Source organism: Peromyscus californicus, unplaced genomic scaffold, assembly GCF_007827085.1.
Source record: "Peromyscus californicus insignis strain IS unplaced genomic scaffold, ASM782708v3 Scaffold_14__1_contigs__length_90479793_seg_2, whole genome shotgun sequence".
Classification (NCBI taxonomy): Eukaryota; Metazoa; Chordata; class Mammalia; order Rodentia; family Cricetidae; genus Peromyscus; species Peromyscus californicus.
This window is the reverse complement of record NW_026294436.1, coordinates 42,696,759-42,713,570: the sequence shown is the minus strand read 5'-3', so window position 1 is coordinate 42,713,570 and position 16,812 is coordinate 42,696,759. Positions and strand designations below refer to the sequence as shown.

General features: G+C 37.3%; 1 protein-coding gene and 2 pseudogenes across 4 annotated transcripts in view; 2 read left to right on the top strand and 1 right to left on the bottom strand.

The window, feature by feature from the left end:
• Positions 1–16,812, top strand: part of Rasal2 (RAS protein activator like 2) — a 309,127-nt gene that overhangs the window by 92,318 nt on the left and 199,997 nt on the right. The gene's annotated exons all lie outside the window — the stretch shown is intronic.
• LOC128109842 (high mobility group protein HMG-I/HMG-Y-like) lies at positions 4,022–5,065 on the bottom strand (annotated as a pseudogene).
• Positions 15,388–16,403, top strand: LOC128109841 (mortality factor 4-like protein 1; annotated as a pseudogene).

The following is a 16,812-nucleotide window of genomic DNA, read 5'->3' as shown; positions in this document are numbered from 1 at the left end:
CTGTGGTTCAAAGCCACACAAAAGCTGCTTAAACAGTCAAATGTTTTGGACTGCACGGACAAGTGTGGTTCAATGGTAAAGACTACAGAGTAGAAGAAACTTAGTGTGGAAAGGTTGAAAAATGGAGTCCTGGAAGATAAACATCTTTAAGAAACAAACTTCACCTTGTCCTCCAAGCTATCGAAGATCTTTGTCAGAACCTGCTTATGCAAATTCAGAGATAGGAATAAGTTTAAAGATGTATCCATGGTGTGGTTCAGTCAAACGCCAGAGGAAGAAAAATGAATGTGCCGTTTCCATTCTGGAAAAGCCACTGGAAGCTTATAGGTGGCCGAAGCAGCCTGGCTTTAGGAAGAAAGAGAGCAAAATGGAGAGACTACAAAATAATAATGGAGACCTGGATGAACCCCAGCAGAAGGTCCTGCCAGAGACAGTTGGTAATGCTGCCTCTCCCTCTGCTAATGAGATCCTTGGGATGGCAACAGAGAAACTGAACCTGATTAATACTCAGTCACTTCGGGCTCCATTCACCAGGTCTGTTTCAGAGCCAGAACCCCGTTGTAGTATCAGGTTTATGAGACCATGGCCGAATTCACTGGGGTCAGTGGAGTCTGGACAGCAGGGATATTTCATCCGTGGCATTTTCTCTACTCTTTCCAGTGGCTTCTCCAGGATGCTGAGTCTAAAAGGAGAATCAACCAATGAGCCAGTAGGAGAAGGTATATTATGGTGAATAAGGGGAGTGGGAAGGATGGCACATACTTAATTACTATTGAAATTTTGATTTTTAGAAGAAGCTAAACCATTTGTATTTATTATAAGATAAATTTATTTAAATAACACATTTTATAAGAGATAATCACAGTGTCCTAAACTACTTTTCAATGAATGATAATAAATAGAGTAGAAATGAGTGGGTTTGGCTAGGAAATTTTTTATGATGTCAGTTTTTTAATTTTTGGGATCTATATAAGAAAACTTTCTAACCATTACTTCCACTGACCACTTTTTCAGGTAAAATATAGTTTAGAATCAAATATTTTTTTCTGAACAGTTGAGAATTAAAAACATATTTCTATTATCTTTCCCTAAATTTATTTTTAAATTAATAAATATTATTAAAGAGATCTATGTGGGTAGAGTTTTACCCTGTTAGCTCTTAGTCCATTGGAATTTTGATTTCCCTGTATCATAAAATTCTAATTTGAATATGGAAGCCAGGGATGAAATTCTTCAATATTTTTGTTCAGGTAACAAAATATAAATGTGTTTGATTTATCAGGATCTGATCAATCTTTTTTCAGATATCAGGCCATGAGATTTAAAAGAAAATCTCATTTAGGAATTTCCTAAATTAAAAACTGTATTTTATATTTGTTATAGTATGGTTAGACTAAAAAAACCACAACTCTTTAATTATATCATCTGATTGCCTTGGGAGTAGTTGACTATATCATATGAGCCAAGTAAGTTGTAGCTTTGCGGGCCCCCTTCCCCCACCCGCTTTAAGAACCTTAGTCTTAGAACCTTGATTATGTTTTTATTCAGTAGAAATAACTTTTCTGATAAGCCCTTACCACTAAGACAGTTTTAGCTAATTATTCATTAGTAGATTGATCATTTCAACAAAGATTTAAACTCTCTAAACTTGTGAGGATTGTTGAAGAATTTTGTTATTTCAAAATAAAATTGAAGAATAAAAAGAGGTTGCATATTTGTGAAAATGTAATCTAAGTACTTTAGTACTCAAAATTGAATATTCTAAATCTTCCTTAAATATTCCCTTGCTTAGCAAGTTTTAATGAGGTATCAAGTATATATATATATATATTTATAATTGCAAATATATATATATGTGTGTGTGTGTGTGTGTGTGTATTTTCTTCAAATAGATTATTACCAAGACTGAAATTTTTCTTGATGTTTCTGTAAACATTCCATTACAATTTTGAAGTACTAGGTTGGTTTATTCCCTTAGGTACTAGTTTGTCTGTATAGTTGCCAGGTGACCATAGATGACCTAAATAGTAGAATGTCAAAGGAGAGTAATTTAAAATAAATTCAAAGAACTGGTACTTCTTAATGGTTAATGTGTACATTTGATGGAAGAGCTATAATTAAGATATACACATACATAACACATATGCATTTGGGGGTCTTTTCAGTTTACTTTGTTTTTAACAAATATTACAGGCTGTTTTTTATTTAAAATGTGTGCAGTGCTGTGTCCCTTCTTTGTATATATTAATCATCTAATGGATATATAAAATGTGTCAACTTACTACTTTCTTCTCATCCATTGTTAGAATAACATGTGAGAACATAAATTGTTTAAATTTAAGGTCATATTTAAAACAGTTTGAATTCCAATAATTAAAGAAGTATAGTCTAATAGAATTGCTATTAACAGTATTTTGCCAGTTTATGGAATTATTAGTACAGATAGCTTTAGGAATTCATTAAGACACTTAGAGTTATTTCTGAATCTGAAACCCACTAGTATAATTTTCCTTCATTAATATGAATTATAAGATGCAAGCAGCATTAAATAACTTAGTATGTCATAAAAACATTAAAAATACTGCCTGGCTCATAGCAGTCATTCAATATATATTGAATTTTTTTCTATTTAAAAGGATATTGTAGTGAATTGAATGAGAATGGCTCCATAGGCTTATGTGTTTCAATAATTGGTCCCTAGTTGTTGGAACTATTTGCGAAGGTTCAGGAAGCATCCCCTTGTTGGAGAAGGTGTGTCAGTCACTAGAGGCAGGCTTTGGGGTTTCATATGTGAGCTTTCAGCTGTTCCTGTCACCTTGGCTCTGCCATCGTTTTCTCTAACTCTGAAACTGTAAGCCCAGTTAAATACTGCTTCTTATAAGTTGCCTTGGTCATGGGGTTTTAACACAGCACTAGAAAAGTAACTAAGACAGATATATACAGAGATACAGTTTTTGGTTTTTTTGTTTTTTGTTTTTGGTTTTTTTTTTGAAAAGGCTATTTTTTTTATTCAAGTAACTGCAAGTAGGAAACCAGAGGGGAGCCCCAGTCCACCCCTCCCCCACAGAACAAGGGGAGAAGGCGGGCCTACACCCTTTCCCATCAAAATGGGCCCCCTCCTCACTCAGCTGCAGCATCCAAGGGGCAGCAGGGCCCCATTTTCCCTGGTGTGGGGTGGTTGGTAACCAGCCTGCTGTGCCCCAGCCCCCCTTTCTCCTAGAGTGTCTTGGGGAGAATGCAGGCGGAACCGGAGGATGAACTTTTGGCGCTGGTAGCAGCAATGGTGGGTGTCTAAGAATGAATATTGAACAAAAAAAAACAACACAGCTGTCCAGAGGTAGTTTGTGAACAGAGGAAAAGATGGAACCAGAACCTTGGTGGGTCAGGGAGGAGCAAATGGCGGGGGACGGACAAGGCTGGTTCCTTAGTGCCCTACTGGAGGGAGGGAAACAGCCAAGAGTGGGGGTGGGGGAGGTGAGTTAGCGCCCCATCTGCCTTAAGTGGATGCCAGAGAATAGGACCCCACCCTGGAGATGGGTGGGGACTCCCATCTGTCACTGCATTGGGTCCCAGGTGAGAACAAGGTGGGTGGGGCCATCACGTCCTACTTCCTGTAGTTCAAGGGGCTTTAGCCAACCTAGTGCAGGGTCTAGGTAAGGTGGAGCAGAAGTGACTGAGAAACCCACCTGTAACAGTTTGGTGGGGCATGCTGGGATCTAAGCATCCCTGCACCGACCGCACCTACTGCTGCCAGGTCAGCCAGTGGGGCTTGTCAGAAGTGAGATGGGGCTGGGGCCCTTTAAGGCCAGGAAATGCTCCCAGGACCCTCTACAAGAAAGCCAGGTAGAGCAGAGCAGAAGGGACCTGCAAGACAGCCTAGAGAGCGGTGTCTCTAAGGGAGATGTGCAGCAGGACAGGCTGCGACTAAATGGGAAGTTAGCCTTGTTGGGAGAGGGCAGGTGTGCTGGGGAGGAGGGCACAGGGACTGAGCCAAATCCTGCTCCCGAGGGTGCAACAGAGCCTGCAGCTGGTGCGGTAGTGTGCAGTGGGGGTGGGGAGGGGCCTGGAAGCAGGGCTTCCAGTCCCAGGGGAAGGCTGCTCCTTTGATGGCCAGGGAGCAGGCGGCACTGTGCATGGTCACTGCTCCACCTCCGAGGACTCCTGGGAGATGCCCCCCTCTTCCTCCTTCTCCAGTTTCTTGGGTCTGCCCCTTGGTTTCCTCCCTGGAGCTGTGGTAGTTTTCCGCATCTTAGCGGGCCCCCTTGTTTTTGCTTCCCTTTGGTCGGCCCCGGCCCCGAGGTCTCTTCGGTGCTGGCACTTCACTGGGCTCCTTCGGAGGCTGCTTGTGCGGCCTGCCCCGGCCTCCCTTCTCAGTCCCGTCCTTCTCCTGCTTGGAGGCCAGAGGCTGGCTGGACTTTGAGCTGGACTCGCTCATCTTCCCTCTCTATGGGGCAGTAAGGGGGACTGGCTGTGATGGCCTCCTTGGAGCCGCGCCAACACCAGAAATAGGCCCGACTCGGAGTCCCAATTAGAAGCCAGTTTTTGTTTTTAAAGAAAGGATATCTATTGTTGAATTTGTTGTATTTCCTGAAAATAAATTGTAGTATTTGGAATTCTATGGATTTATACTTGTTTTGGACATGTGTATGTTCTGGACATTAATAAGGAATAATTTCTTGTGTTATTGCTGAGTGTACTCTCATGATTATTGCTATGAAATAAAGCATACTCAAGGCCTCTAAATAAAAAGAAGAAATTCAGTGTTTTCACATTCAGCATTCAACCTTCCCATTGTGAAACATACATTATTTCTTCAGATGGTACAAGAAAATGGGTCAGTGATGATACAAAATAATAAAACATCTTATAGTCAAAGTAATTCCAGATGCTTGGGTCTGGAGTAAATAACTTTGTACTAGTGGAACACAGTTGAATCACACAAGAAATATAAGCAGATAATGACATATTATATGCACATAATTCCATATAATCTACGGAGTTGCCTCTTACAGCTGTGTGAATAAGAAGAAATGCATTTACCCTGTGTATCTATTGCATATTTTGAAATGGAGGGTCTTGGGAGTTACTTCATTTGTAAATTATTTCCCTTTCTCTGTTATTAGGTAAAAAGTGGAATGAAAGCTTTAAAATGTTCATATATATGCCTATGTATGAATATATGATTAATATCTATTTGCATATATATGAAAGGAAAGTGAATGTGGCCTGTGTAATTCTCATTTCTGGTTATGACTTATACTTTTTCTTAATAATGTCATAATAATAAGTAAAACCTCTGTCCCTGGTTTTGTTTTTAAAGACCCTAAGTTGAATCTTAGAAGATTTAAGTTTTTTTCTAGGTAATTTTAATAATCCTATTAATTTTTTAAAAAGAAGTATTTATGTTAACTGTATGGGTGTTTTGCTTGCATGTTTGTCTGTGCAGTGGAGGCTAGAAGAGGGTGATGGCTCCTCTGGAGCTGGAATTATAGGTGGTGTCAAGCTGCCATATGGGTGCTGGGAATCAAATGCAGGTCCTCTGCAAGATCAGCAAGTGCAGTAGCCACTGAACAGTCTCTTCAGTCCATCATAGGAAATTTTTAACAATTTGTATAATATAAATCTTCTTGGAAGGAAAATTTCATATTGCCAAATAACTATCAAGTTTCTGAGACATTGTGCTAGGTGTTTGAAATATAGGATATTTTTTTATTCGGTAACTAGTGCATCTTCAGTTATCTTAGGGAATCAATAACTAAATCAAGAAGAATATAAGTGAAATAATATAAGTTCATAAGGTGCTACATATATATATATATATATATATATAATGCACAGTAGTAAAGTTTAATAATAATAACTTACATAGTGCCACAGATCTTCTTTTTGTTTTATGTAGTAATTTTAAATGATAGCCTCTAGAACATACAGAGAAATATGTTTCTTTATTGTCATTTCAATTTCAAGAGTTGATTATTTCTGCAAACATAACATCTATCTTGCTAGCAGTTTGTTAGCTATTTAGTATCTAAACAGTCTTGCAATTGATCCAATATTTTATGACTTGTAATACTTGTGTTACCAACTTAACACTGAAGTTAATAAATGTTTAATGTGATATAGGCAATGAGCTTAAATACTTTGTTATGTGCTTCTAATTCTTTAGAGTTATTCAACATATATATGTATTTATTGCATTTCAAATAAGTGCATTCTGGGTGTATTAGTCTGTTAGGGCTGCTATAACAAAAATACCAAAGATACATGGCCTAAACCAGAATTTGATTTTTTACAGTTCTGGAAATTGAAAGTCCCAGATTCAGGTATTATGAGGTTGATTTCTCTTGAAGCTTTTAGCTTTTTGTCCTTTTCTTTGTGTGTGGGCATCCACTGTGTCTCTTCTTGTCTGTGTATAGGCAGTGTTTCTGGTAGATTAGAGCCCCACCCTTTTATGGCTTTAAAAAAACAAAAAACCATAATTACTTTAAATGCTTTGTCTCTAATTTTGGTAGCATTAGTACTTTAACGTTAAGAGTACAAGTCAATTCATATTTGGGGGGAACTAGGGTTTTAAGAATTCCAGGTTTATAAAGTATATTTAAAAAATTGAGGAAGAATACTTGCTTAATAACAAATGTTATGTGATAGTTATACAACTGTTCAAATATTCAAAACAATTGTTATAAAATTAAGCAATAAGATAAAGTATATTTCTTTAAATTTACATTATTTTTCTTGATGTGTAGATTTATAGTTGTAATGAACATAGAATATGTGCAGCCCACTTTGTTTGTTATTTAATTTTTTTAGGGCTTAGTAGATACTTTTATCTTTCTTTTTGATGCTTTAGCATTTAATTATGTTGAAATGTTAAATGCCCTATTATACACTAAAGTTCTTTACATTTTTCTCCATTAAAATTTCACTAATGAGCCGGGCGGTGGTGGCGCACGCCTTTAATCCCAGCACTCGGGAGGCAGAGCCAGGTGGATCTCTGTGAGTTCGAGGCCAGCCTGGGCTACCAAGTGAGTCCCAGGAAAGGCGCAAAGCTACACAGAGAAACCCTGTCTCGAAAAACCAAAAAAAAAAAAAAATTTCACTAATGAGAATCTTGTTTATTGTTGATTTACTTATTTCAGATGTATTACAGATTGTTTTCATGGGATATAACTCATCTTTTATCTCATGATGTTAGTTGCTTTTTAAAGAAAGGTGTGTATTTGTGCTGCCTATAGTACAACTGTCCCTGACGACTTTACCAAATTTGGATTTCACCATTCTTTTCAATTGTTTTGTTTTCCCCATAGCATAGTGTGAGGGCAAGGAAATGTACTTTGGATTATATGAATGATTTCAGATTTTACCCATGCTGTTGTCTAGTGATATGACAAACTTTCTCATAACTTTTGTTTCTTCTTAAGTAGAATATGAGATATTGGTAAAACACTATTATTTCAGTCTCTCTGAGTATGCATGCGTACATTCATGAGTGGTATGTGAAGGTAAGAGGCAACCTTTGGTGTGAGTCTTCACCTTCTGCCATGTTTGACACAGGATCTCCTTTTGTCCCATCCTTCCCTTGTCTCCAGCACTCCCCTGTATGTTGCTGGCTGGCCTGGGAGCACCTTCCATCTCCCTGGAGGGGCCCTTTGGATTATAGGTGATTTAGTACCGTGTTATACTTTCTATGCGTTCTGAGAATTTAATAGGTTCTTTCTTAACGTGTGCCAAGGGCTTTACCCGTTGATCCATATCCCCAGCCCTAATACTGTCTTTTAAGATTGTTGTTAATAGTAAGTGAAATGAGTTGCTTAACTTATATTAATTTTTTCAATTAATAAAATCAGGATTATTAACTAATTGGGTAGACAATGTTAGTATAAAATATAAATATGAATAAAATTACTATTTTACTAGAATATTACATTTATATTTTATTAGTAAAATAGAACATTTTTGTTTAAAGACGTAGTTTCATTTATTATTATTATTATTATTATTTATTTGAGAAAAGGTCTCACCGTGTAGATCAGGCTGGCTTTGAACTCACAAAGATACACCTGTCTCTACTTCTGAGTACTAGGATTAAAAGGCATGCACCACCACATCCAGCCCTTGTACTATTTTTAAGTAGAATCTTTAAAGATTTTTTCACATAGAATTTGATTATATTTAGAAATATTTATTTTCATTGATATTACTTGATTGCTTGAATCATTTTTATTTATCTCAGATATTCTTGTTTGTAAAGTTTGTTTCAGTGATTTTTTTAGATGACTTAAAATAACCTATTATTATTTATCTCTTCTGTTTCTTATTTCATTTTGGTGCTGTGTTTTTGTTTCTTTATAAATTTTAGCCTAGATTTTTATTCTTATAATGTAGTTATTTAAAAAAATCTTGCCTTTTAAATTTTTTCTTCAGATTTAAGTATAAAGTAGATAACAGTTCTTAATTATTAAATATAATTAATATAAAATTGCTTGAATATTTTTGTTTACTTAATTGAATTTATGTCAAATGATCTAAAGGAAAATGTGGAAGTACATATTTTTATTTTATTTATTCATTTATTTTACATTTTAATTAAAATATAATTTTATTACTTCCCCCTTTCCTTTCTTCCTTCCAGTCCCTCCTGTGTCCTACCTCAAATTGCTAGCCTCTATTTCTTTGATTATTATTATTATATATCTGTCTATATATATATGGACAAATATAGAAATACAACTTACGGAGTCCATTTTTGCTGTTCGTGGGTATGTGGTTTCAGGACTGACAGCTTTGTGTTGGATAACTAGTCGTGGGGTTTGTCACCAGGAGAGGTTAGTTCTCCCTCTCACAGTAGTCATTATTTGTTTGCAGTGCCTTGTCCTAGGAGTGGGACTCTGAGAGTTTTCCTTTTCCTTGTTAGCGTGTCTAGTGATACTGACATCATCCAGGTCTTGTTTATGTTGGTCTTTCTAAGAGAGGCTGTCACACTGCAGACTTCCTAGTATTTTGACTCTTTGCTCCCTCTTCCAAAATGTTCCTTAAGCCATACATGCTAGAGCTGTGCTATAGATGTATCCATTGGGGCTAGGTACCCACAATCCATTGATCTTCTATCTCCAGTTGCAGTTTTCTTTAATGGCCTCCGTTTGCTGTAAAGAGAAACTTCTTTGATGAGGGGTGATAGCTATACTTATCTGTGGGTATAAGGATAAAATTAGAATATATGCCGGGCAGTGGTGGCACACGCCTTTAATTCCAGCACTTGGGAAGCAGAGGCAGGTGGATCTCTGTGAGTTCGAGGCCAGTCTGGTCTACAGAGCGAGTTCCAGGACAAGCTCCAAAGCTACACAGAGAAACCCTGTCTCAAAAAACTGCAGGGTTGGGGGGGGTGGGGAGAATATAGTTAAAATATTATGGTGGTCTAGCCAAGTGGAGGTAGTAGATTCTCTTCTAAGATACATGCCTCACTAGACATAGGTAATTGGCTAAGTTCTAGTACCAGACATGAGTGGGCCTTAGACAGTTGTTGGTTACCACACATGTGAGTGCCCCTATTGCACCTTTATAGATATCTTGCCGTGGTGGTCATTATTGTAATTCATAAGTATCACATACAGCTGGGTAGGACTATTAATTGCTCTTCACTTGGCAGCTCCCATAGTACATTCTGGTACGATGGAAGCTAGACTGCCGGAAGGAGACTTTCAGGTTAGATCCTGCTTGAATAATCTGAGTCCTGTCTCCTAAGTGTACAATATCTTGGAATTTACCTTCAACCTCTGAGAGTCAACCAAAGACAACAACAATAGCCTATGTTGTTTTGGGAGTCATTTGGGCTACTCTGACCAACCGTTTGAGGAGGTTTCTCATGACTGGTACTGGGGTTTTATTAGTCTGTGGTTCTTGTGGGGAGCATTGTCAGCTATCCTAAGTGGCATAACTTCTTTACACACACACACACACACACACACACACACACACTTGTATAAATACAGTGTCCTAGCACAGTTATTCTTTTTACTTCAAATGCCTAGTACATTTCCGTAAGCATTAGTTGGTTTTTATCTACCCTTCCAAACAGACCATACTTTTCTCGTGCTCATTTTCTGGAAATTTGAGTTGGAGTTTGACAACTTAAACTCAGGTAAGCAAAAGTTATTCTATCAGGCATGTCCAACCTTTTGACATTTTGACACATCATCCTAAAGTTCCCATTCTAAAACTACTCAGTTAAGTGAAGAAAATGCAGAAACTCTGATAAGTAAATCTGTGTTTTTTATGGTGGGTTACATTCTTAGCTATCCTTACCCTAAGGCTACTGGTTGAACACCATAGCTCTTCTAGGCTGTGTAACGATATTGTCTGTTAACCTTACCCTCTAGTTTTGAATAGAATCCATTTCCTTCTAGTTGTTATTCAGGGTATGATAACAGAAATTTATACCTGCCTCTCAACTTTAGAATTTTCTTGTACTCAGTTGCCAAAATCAGATTCTATTTTCTTTTAGTTCTACGCTGTCTACTGAAAACATGTGGAATTTCCAGATACCCCCCTAAATTACTCGTCAACCAAATTCTATCCTCCCCAATTATTTTTTTTTTATGAGATATTAGGTATCAAATTCTATTTTGACACATGCTTGGCAGGCAGCATGCCACTGAGCAACACTCCAGCTATGAAGTGGTTTGTTCAGTGGAAGTTGGAACTTAAATCATTCCTTTGCTTCTCAATCCTATAAATAAAAGTAATTATAGTTTCTTGGTTTTTATAACTTACGGCTTTTTAGCGATGTTTAAAAAATGAAAACAGTAATAGAAAGAATTTTATTTTAAATACTATGATTGGTAGTATAATTTTACTGGTTAAAATTTGAGATGTGTCTTATGTGAAACACTAAACCTTGACTAGTAGAATTTTAGGTTAGCCAGGAATTTTAGATATAACTGGTTCCCTTCATCCTTGTTGTATCCTTCTTTTTTTCTCATTAAACACTGAGGATGACACAAATTTATATAACCCATTAGATACAGTCTAGGACAGTAAAATTCTCAACTTGTGGTTCGTAATCCCTTTTGGGGTTGAATGACCCTTTCACAGGTCACCTAAGACCATTGGAAAACAGACATTTACATTACAATTTGTAACAGTAGAAAAATTACAGATATGGAGTAGCAATGAAAATGTTATGGTTGGGGGTCACCACAACATGAGGAACTGTATTAAAGGGTCACAGCATTAGGAAGGTTGAGAACCTGACCTAGGAGTTTATAACATAGTAAAGAATTAGAACTACTAAACAAGTAACAATCCTCAATAAGAGTTGACTTTAAATAGATTTAAAATAGCAAGAGGCTTCCAAAAGTAGAGATAGTCTAGCAGAGAGAACGATGTGAAAGATTGAAGTCCATCTGGAGAAGTTCATAAAATAAAAAGCAAAAGGTGGCTGGGTATAGGTAGATGTAGCTGGAAAGGGAGTGGAGAGTTGGTGTTTAAAGGGTCCTGTGATACCAAGCTAAAGCTTTTTTGATTTAGTGATAACAAGGATTTAAAGGATAAGATGCATCCTGTTTTGTTTTCTTTTTTCTTTTTTTTTTTTTAAGATTTATTTATTTACTTTGTATACAGCATGTATGACCAGAAGAGGGTGCCAGATCTCATTACAGATGGTTGTGAGCTACCATGTGGTTGCTGGGAATTGAACTCAGGACCTCTGGAAGAGCAGTCAGTGCTCTTAACCTCTGAGCCATCTCTCCAGCCCCCTGTTTTGTTTTCTTTTCTGAGAATAATTTTATGTTGGTATAAATAGTGGACTAATATTAAATAGAGAAATTTGAATTGTACTGAGGTTTAAGCAAGAGCTGGTAAAAGCCTAAATTTAAAACAGTGCCTGTGATAAATGAGGTCAGAGACAAAATAAAAAGGTATTTCTGAGGTAGACTGACAGAATTTGAGGAGTAATCCAGGAAGCAAAATGAAAACAATGAGTTTATAGATTAGGAAAATATAGATGCCTTTAAGATCAAGATTAAGAAGTTCATTGCAGAAGGGAGTAAGCATTAGTTAGAAATGTTTGTATGTGTTCCCTATAGGCACTTACCTGGTTTAATCCTTTGAGTACTTCTGTTTGGTAATCAGTGTTATTTTTTAATTTTTTTTTTTTTTTTTTTTTTGGAGACAAGGTTTCTCTGTGTAGCTTTGCGCCTTTCCTGGGACTCACTTGGTAGATCAGGCTGGCCTCGAACTCACAGAGATCCACCTGCCTCTGCCTCCCGAGTGCTGGGATTAAAGGCGTGTGCCACCACCGCCCGGCTATTCTCATTTTAAAAACAAGGAAAACACCAGAAAGTTTCATTCACTGTCTTGATACTAGACTATCAGCAAGTGGTATCTCTCATGTCTCACTGGCGCTTTGTTTATGCACATGTTTGAGAGCCTTTACCTTGGAACTTATGTCTAATGGGTATTCACAAATAAAGGTACTAGATTTCAGGAGCAGGTGTTGCTTTCCATGTGAGGATACACATTTGGAATCATTAGCTCATGGACATGGAAGTCACAGGAAAAGATGAAATTCCTCAGGCTAGGAATGTAGTGCAAGGGTAGTGAACATGTCAAGACTAGTGTCCTGGCCTGGCCCATCTGGTGACTCATTCCATGCTAACCAGAGTCTGTCGTGGATACACAGAGCCTTTATGATCATAGACTTGGAATTTACCCATTGAGGTTACACCTTTACTAGTCTTATATTTATAAACAGGTCTACTCATACGTTACTATTTTTGTTAAGTAGCTACATTGAAGTAAGGGCATACTGGGAATATCTGTGCCTTCTCCTAGTTTTGCTGTGAGACTAACACTGCTCTGCATCCTTAGTCTCAGGCTGGGGTGGGGGAGATGGCACAACTGGTAAAGTGCACAAACCCTTTCTCTGCCCTTCTGGTGTGGCCCATCCCCGAACCTTAATTTTGTCCGCAGTGCTTAGAATGGGAATGGTGGCATCAAGTCAGTGTTGCTGTGAGGTGGACCAAGTTAATAGATGTTAATAGGTAGTAAAAGCTGAGACCTAGAGCTTAGGCAGCAGCAGTGGAAGTACTAAGTTTGTTAGTACTGACGGCTTCCTACCACGCAGCACTGATGAAGAGAAAGTAGCTAATGTGGAAAAAAAAAAGCCCTCCATATTGCACAACTCACCTTAAAGAATAGGAGATTTTAAAAATTGTGGCAATATATACATACAAAAATAGGGCTATTTTAGCAATTTTAAGCATATAGTTGAATGGCATTTATCTTGAACAACCGTCATCAATGTCCTAAACTAAAACTGCATCCATTAAATACTACTTCCCCATTCTCCCCTCTCCTAGCCCTAGTAACTGTCATCCTACTTTTTGTCTCAATGAATTTGAGCTGTACTTCGTATAAGTGGAATTGTATAAATAATGTTTTTCATTTTGTACACTAGTTCACAAATTTGTATAGTTGCACCATGATTTTAGAATATTTTCATTACATAAAATGAAACTGCATTTGTTTGGAGTCCATTTTTTTCCTAAACCTCCCACCTGCCAAACATAGACAACAACCACTCCATACTGTAGACTCTGTTCTGATACTCTATTCAGGATTTATAGCATGTTTTATGTTAGCATTCAGCATTTGATAAGCATTTGGATTATTTCTACTTTGTTACTGTTAGGAGTTATGCTGCTACAAACATTCACAAATTAATTTTTGTCTGCACATAGATTTTTCATTTCTTCTGAGGACTTACCCTTATATTTTATATACAGTACATTTGTTTCATAAATAATGATTTGATGTTTTGAAACCTTAATTCAGTTTGATTTTCTGTTTACTATCTAAGCATATAATGTAATAGTACTGGTATTTTTTATTCCTGTTTTATTTCCACACATTCAATAAGTATTTGTACATGCATGAATCTTATTTATTTTATCTAATAGCCTTATTGAGATACAATTCACATACTACACAGTTCACCTTTAAAAAATTTTTTTCTTAAGATTTTTAATTTTATGTGTTTAATGAATGTTTGTATGTGCATCACATATATTCCTGGTACCTGTGGAAGCCAGAAGTGGGTATTGGATTTCCTGGAACTGGAGTTATGAATAGTTGTAAGCCACCATGTGGGTTTTGGGAATTGAACCCAGGTCCTCTAAAGAGTAACAAGTGTTCCTGACAGCCATTTCCCCACAATTCACCTTCTTAAAGGATCTATTTAGTCTTAATCAAATTCTTTTAGTAATTAGCAGCTTCCTACACCTGTGCTGAAATAGAAATATAGATACCTTGTTTATTCAACATGATCTTCTGATAGTTTGATTACAAAGAATAAGGAGATTTGGCTACATTTCTAGGACAGTAGTCATATTTTTATTTTCCTGAGGCAATTTTTAGTCAGTTTCTCATGCTCACACCAGTGTGTGTGTGTGTGTGTGTGTGTGTGTGTGTGTGTGTGTGTGTAGTGTGTTTGAAGAAGCAAAGAGAAGAATGAGTAATGGCTTTGAATGTGTGATTATAAAACCATATCCATACAAGTACACAGGTTCTTAATGATTGAGCTTTAGTCAGAAAACCACAGGCATTTTCCTGCCATTCTCATGTGAAACTCACATTGAGTTATCCTAAAAATCTGTATTTACAAAGTAGAAATCCTATGTTCTATTTATGTTTTTAGATCTTATCACCAGAGTATCAAAATAATTTGAAACTTTAAGGGCACCAATTCAGTTATAACTTAGCATGAAATATAATCATAACGTTGGTAAAAATAAAGGGTGTTTTGCATGCCATGGATGTGGTTTGTTGTTCTGGAGAAAAGTGGTATCTGGTGGTTAGAACATAGGAGTTGCTGTCAGCATTTGTGGGTTTTATTCCCAGATCCAGGCTTTTTTAAAGAAGAAAGGCATGATCTGTGCCCACTCCATCTTTAGTGCAATGCTTTAAATGCTACAGATACACCAAATGTTAGTGAAGACTTTATACTACTGACAGACTAATACATAATAAATCATTCAAAATACATAAAAATATGATAGCTCTCAGTGGTAGTGATTCTAGGCTTTAAAATTGTCTTTTAAAATGATGTTATTGCCGGGCAGTGGTGGCGCACGCCTTTAATCCCAGCACTCGGGAGGCAGAGCCAGGTGGATCTCTGTGAGTTCGAGGTCAACCTGGTCTACAGAGTGAGTTCCAGGAAAGGCACAAAGCTACACAGAGAAACCCTGTCTCGAAAAACTAAAAAAAAAAAAAAAAAAAGAGGATGTTATTAACTAACAAATTTTCTTAGTTTATTAAAAGTAAAGCAATGACTTGCTGAAGTGGTGTAGAGAGTAGGGTGGTAGGAGAAGACAAATGGTGGCGTTATAAATGGCACTCAAGTAGGACCTAAAGCCTCAATTCCAGAAGAGTGAGCAAGTGCTGTGCTTTCATGGGCCTCTTCTCTGTGAAGCAGAGTGTGTAACGATTGCCATAAAAGACAAACAAGTGAAACCCTTTATCCATTTCAGTGGCTGGAATAAAAATTCTGGGTTCTGGAAAGCAGAGTACTCAAATATGTGGACAGCAATCTGCAGAAACAGTAGGAACTTCAAAAGGCCAGCCAGGAACATTATGCAGAAGGCAAGATGAGAGGGGCAGCTCCAGGAAAGAAGACATCTGGTCTGCAACAGAAAGATGTTGAAGTGAAACAAAAAACAAGCGGAAAACACTCTGGGATGGAGATGGTGGCAGTACCTGTGAGACTCCTCAGCCTTCTAAGAAGAAAAGAGCCTAGGGAGATCCTACAGTTGAGAATGAAGAAAAAAAACAATGATGAGCAGAGTTGAAATTAAAAATTCCCGAAGCGCTGAAACTGTGGCTTCTGAATGACTGAGACTTGATCACCAGACAAAAGGCAATTATTTTATCTTCCTTCCAATAAGAATGTGGATTCCATTTTGGAGGGTTACACATATTTTAAGAAATCTTGAGGAAACGCAGATAATAAAGAGCATGTTTACTGAGATTATTTATGCAAATTGGAGCAATGTTGACTTATGCACCTCTCAATGAGAAAAGTCTTGTTTTATTACTGAGTCATACTCATGACTTCCTCAAGTACCTGACAAGAAATTCTGTAACTTTGTTCAGTGCCAGTGATTAGGAAGTGGCTCCTCCTGAGTACCACTGGAGAGCTGTGTGAGAGGCATGCTCTCTCTCTCTCACTTTTGTTTGGATCTCTAAACACAGTTTGGTTCTGAGTCCTCTTGTACAAATGATGTACTTTGAAGGCCATTAGTGAATAACAAAATTGATTATTTTTTTGTTTTCTGATTGATTTTAAACAAAATAATAGGAGTCACTGCTCCTTTTCTAAGTTTCTATCAGTGTATTCAGTGATGGACAGCAGAGAGACATGCTGTAGAACATTTTATTGCCTAGTTGAAAGCTGCTTTTGAATGCTGGTTTTTCTGTTTCTTTAGCACTATCCACTTTTATACTGTGTTAATGATCTGTGGCAAAATGTTCTGATTCCTAATGCCAAGGTTCACTTCAGTGTATAGAACTGAACACTCATCCATCTGGGCTTCCTCCCCCCACCCCACCCCATGATGTTTAAGGAACCCATCCTTTGTGAGTCAACCATGTTGTTCCTTAGGCATTTTATCTTTGCTCAGTTGTTGAAGAGTGGCAGCCTTTTCATGGTTTTTGTATTTGTGTCTAATGCATGATTCAGCATGATAGACACAATACATCATGTAGCTACAGTTTTATGGAAAAGTCAATGTTGTAGGAGTTGTTTTTTAGATCTTC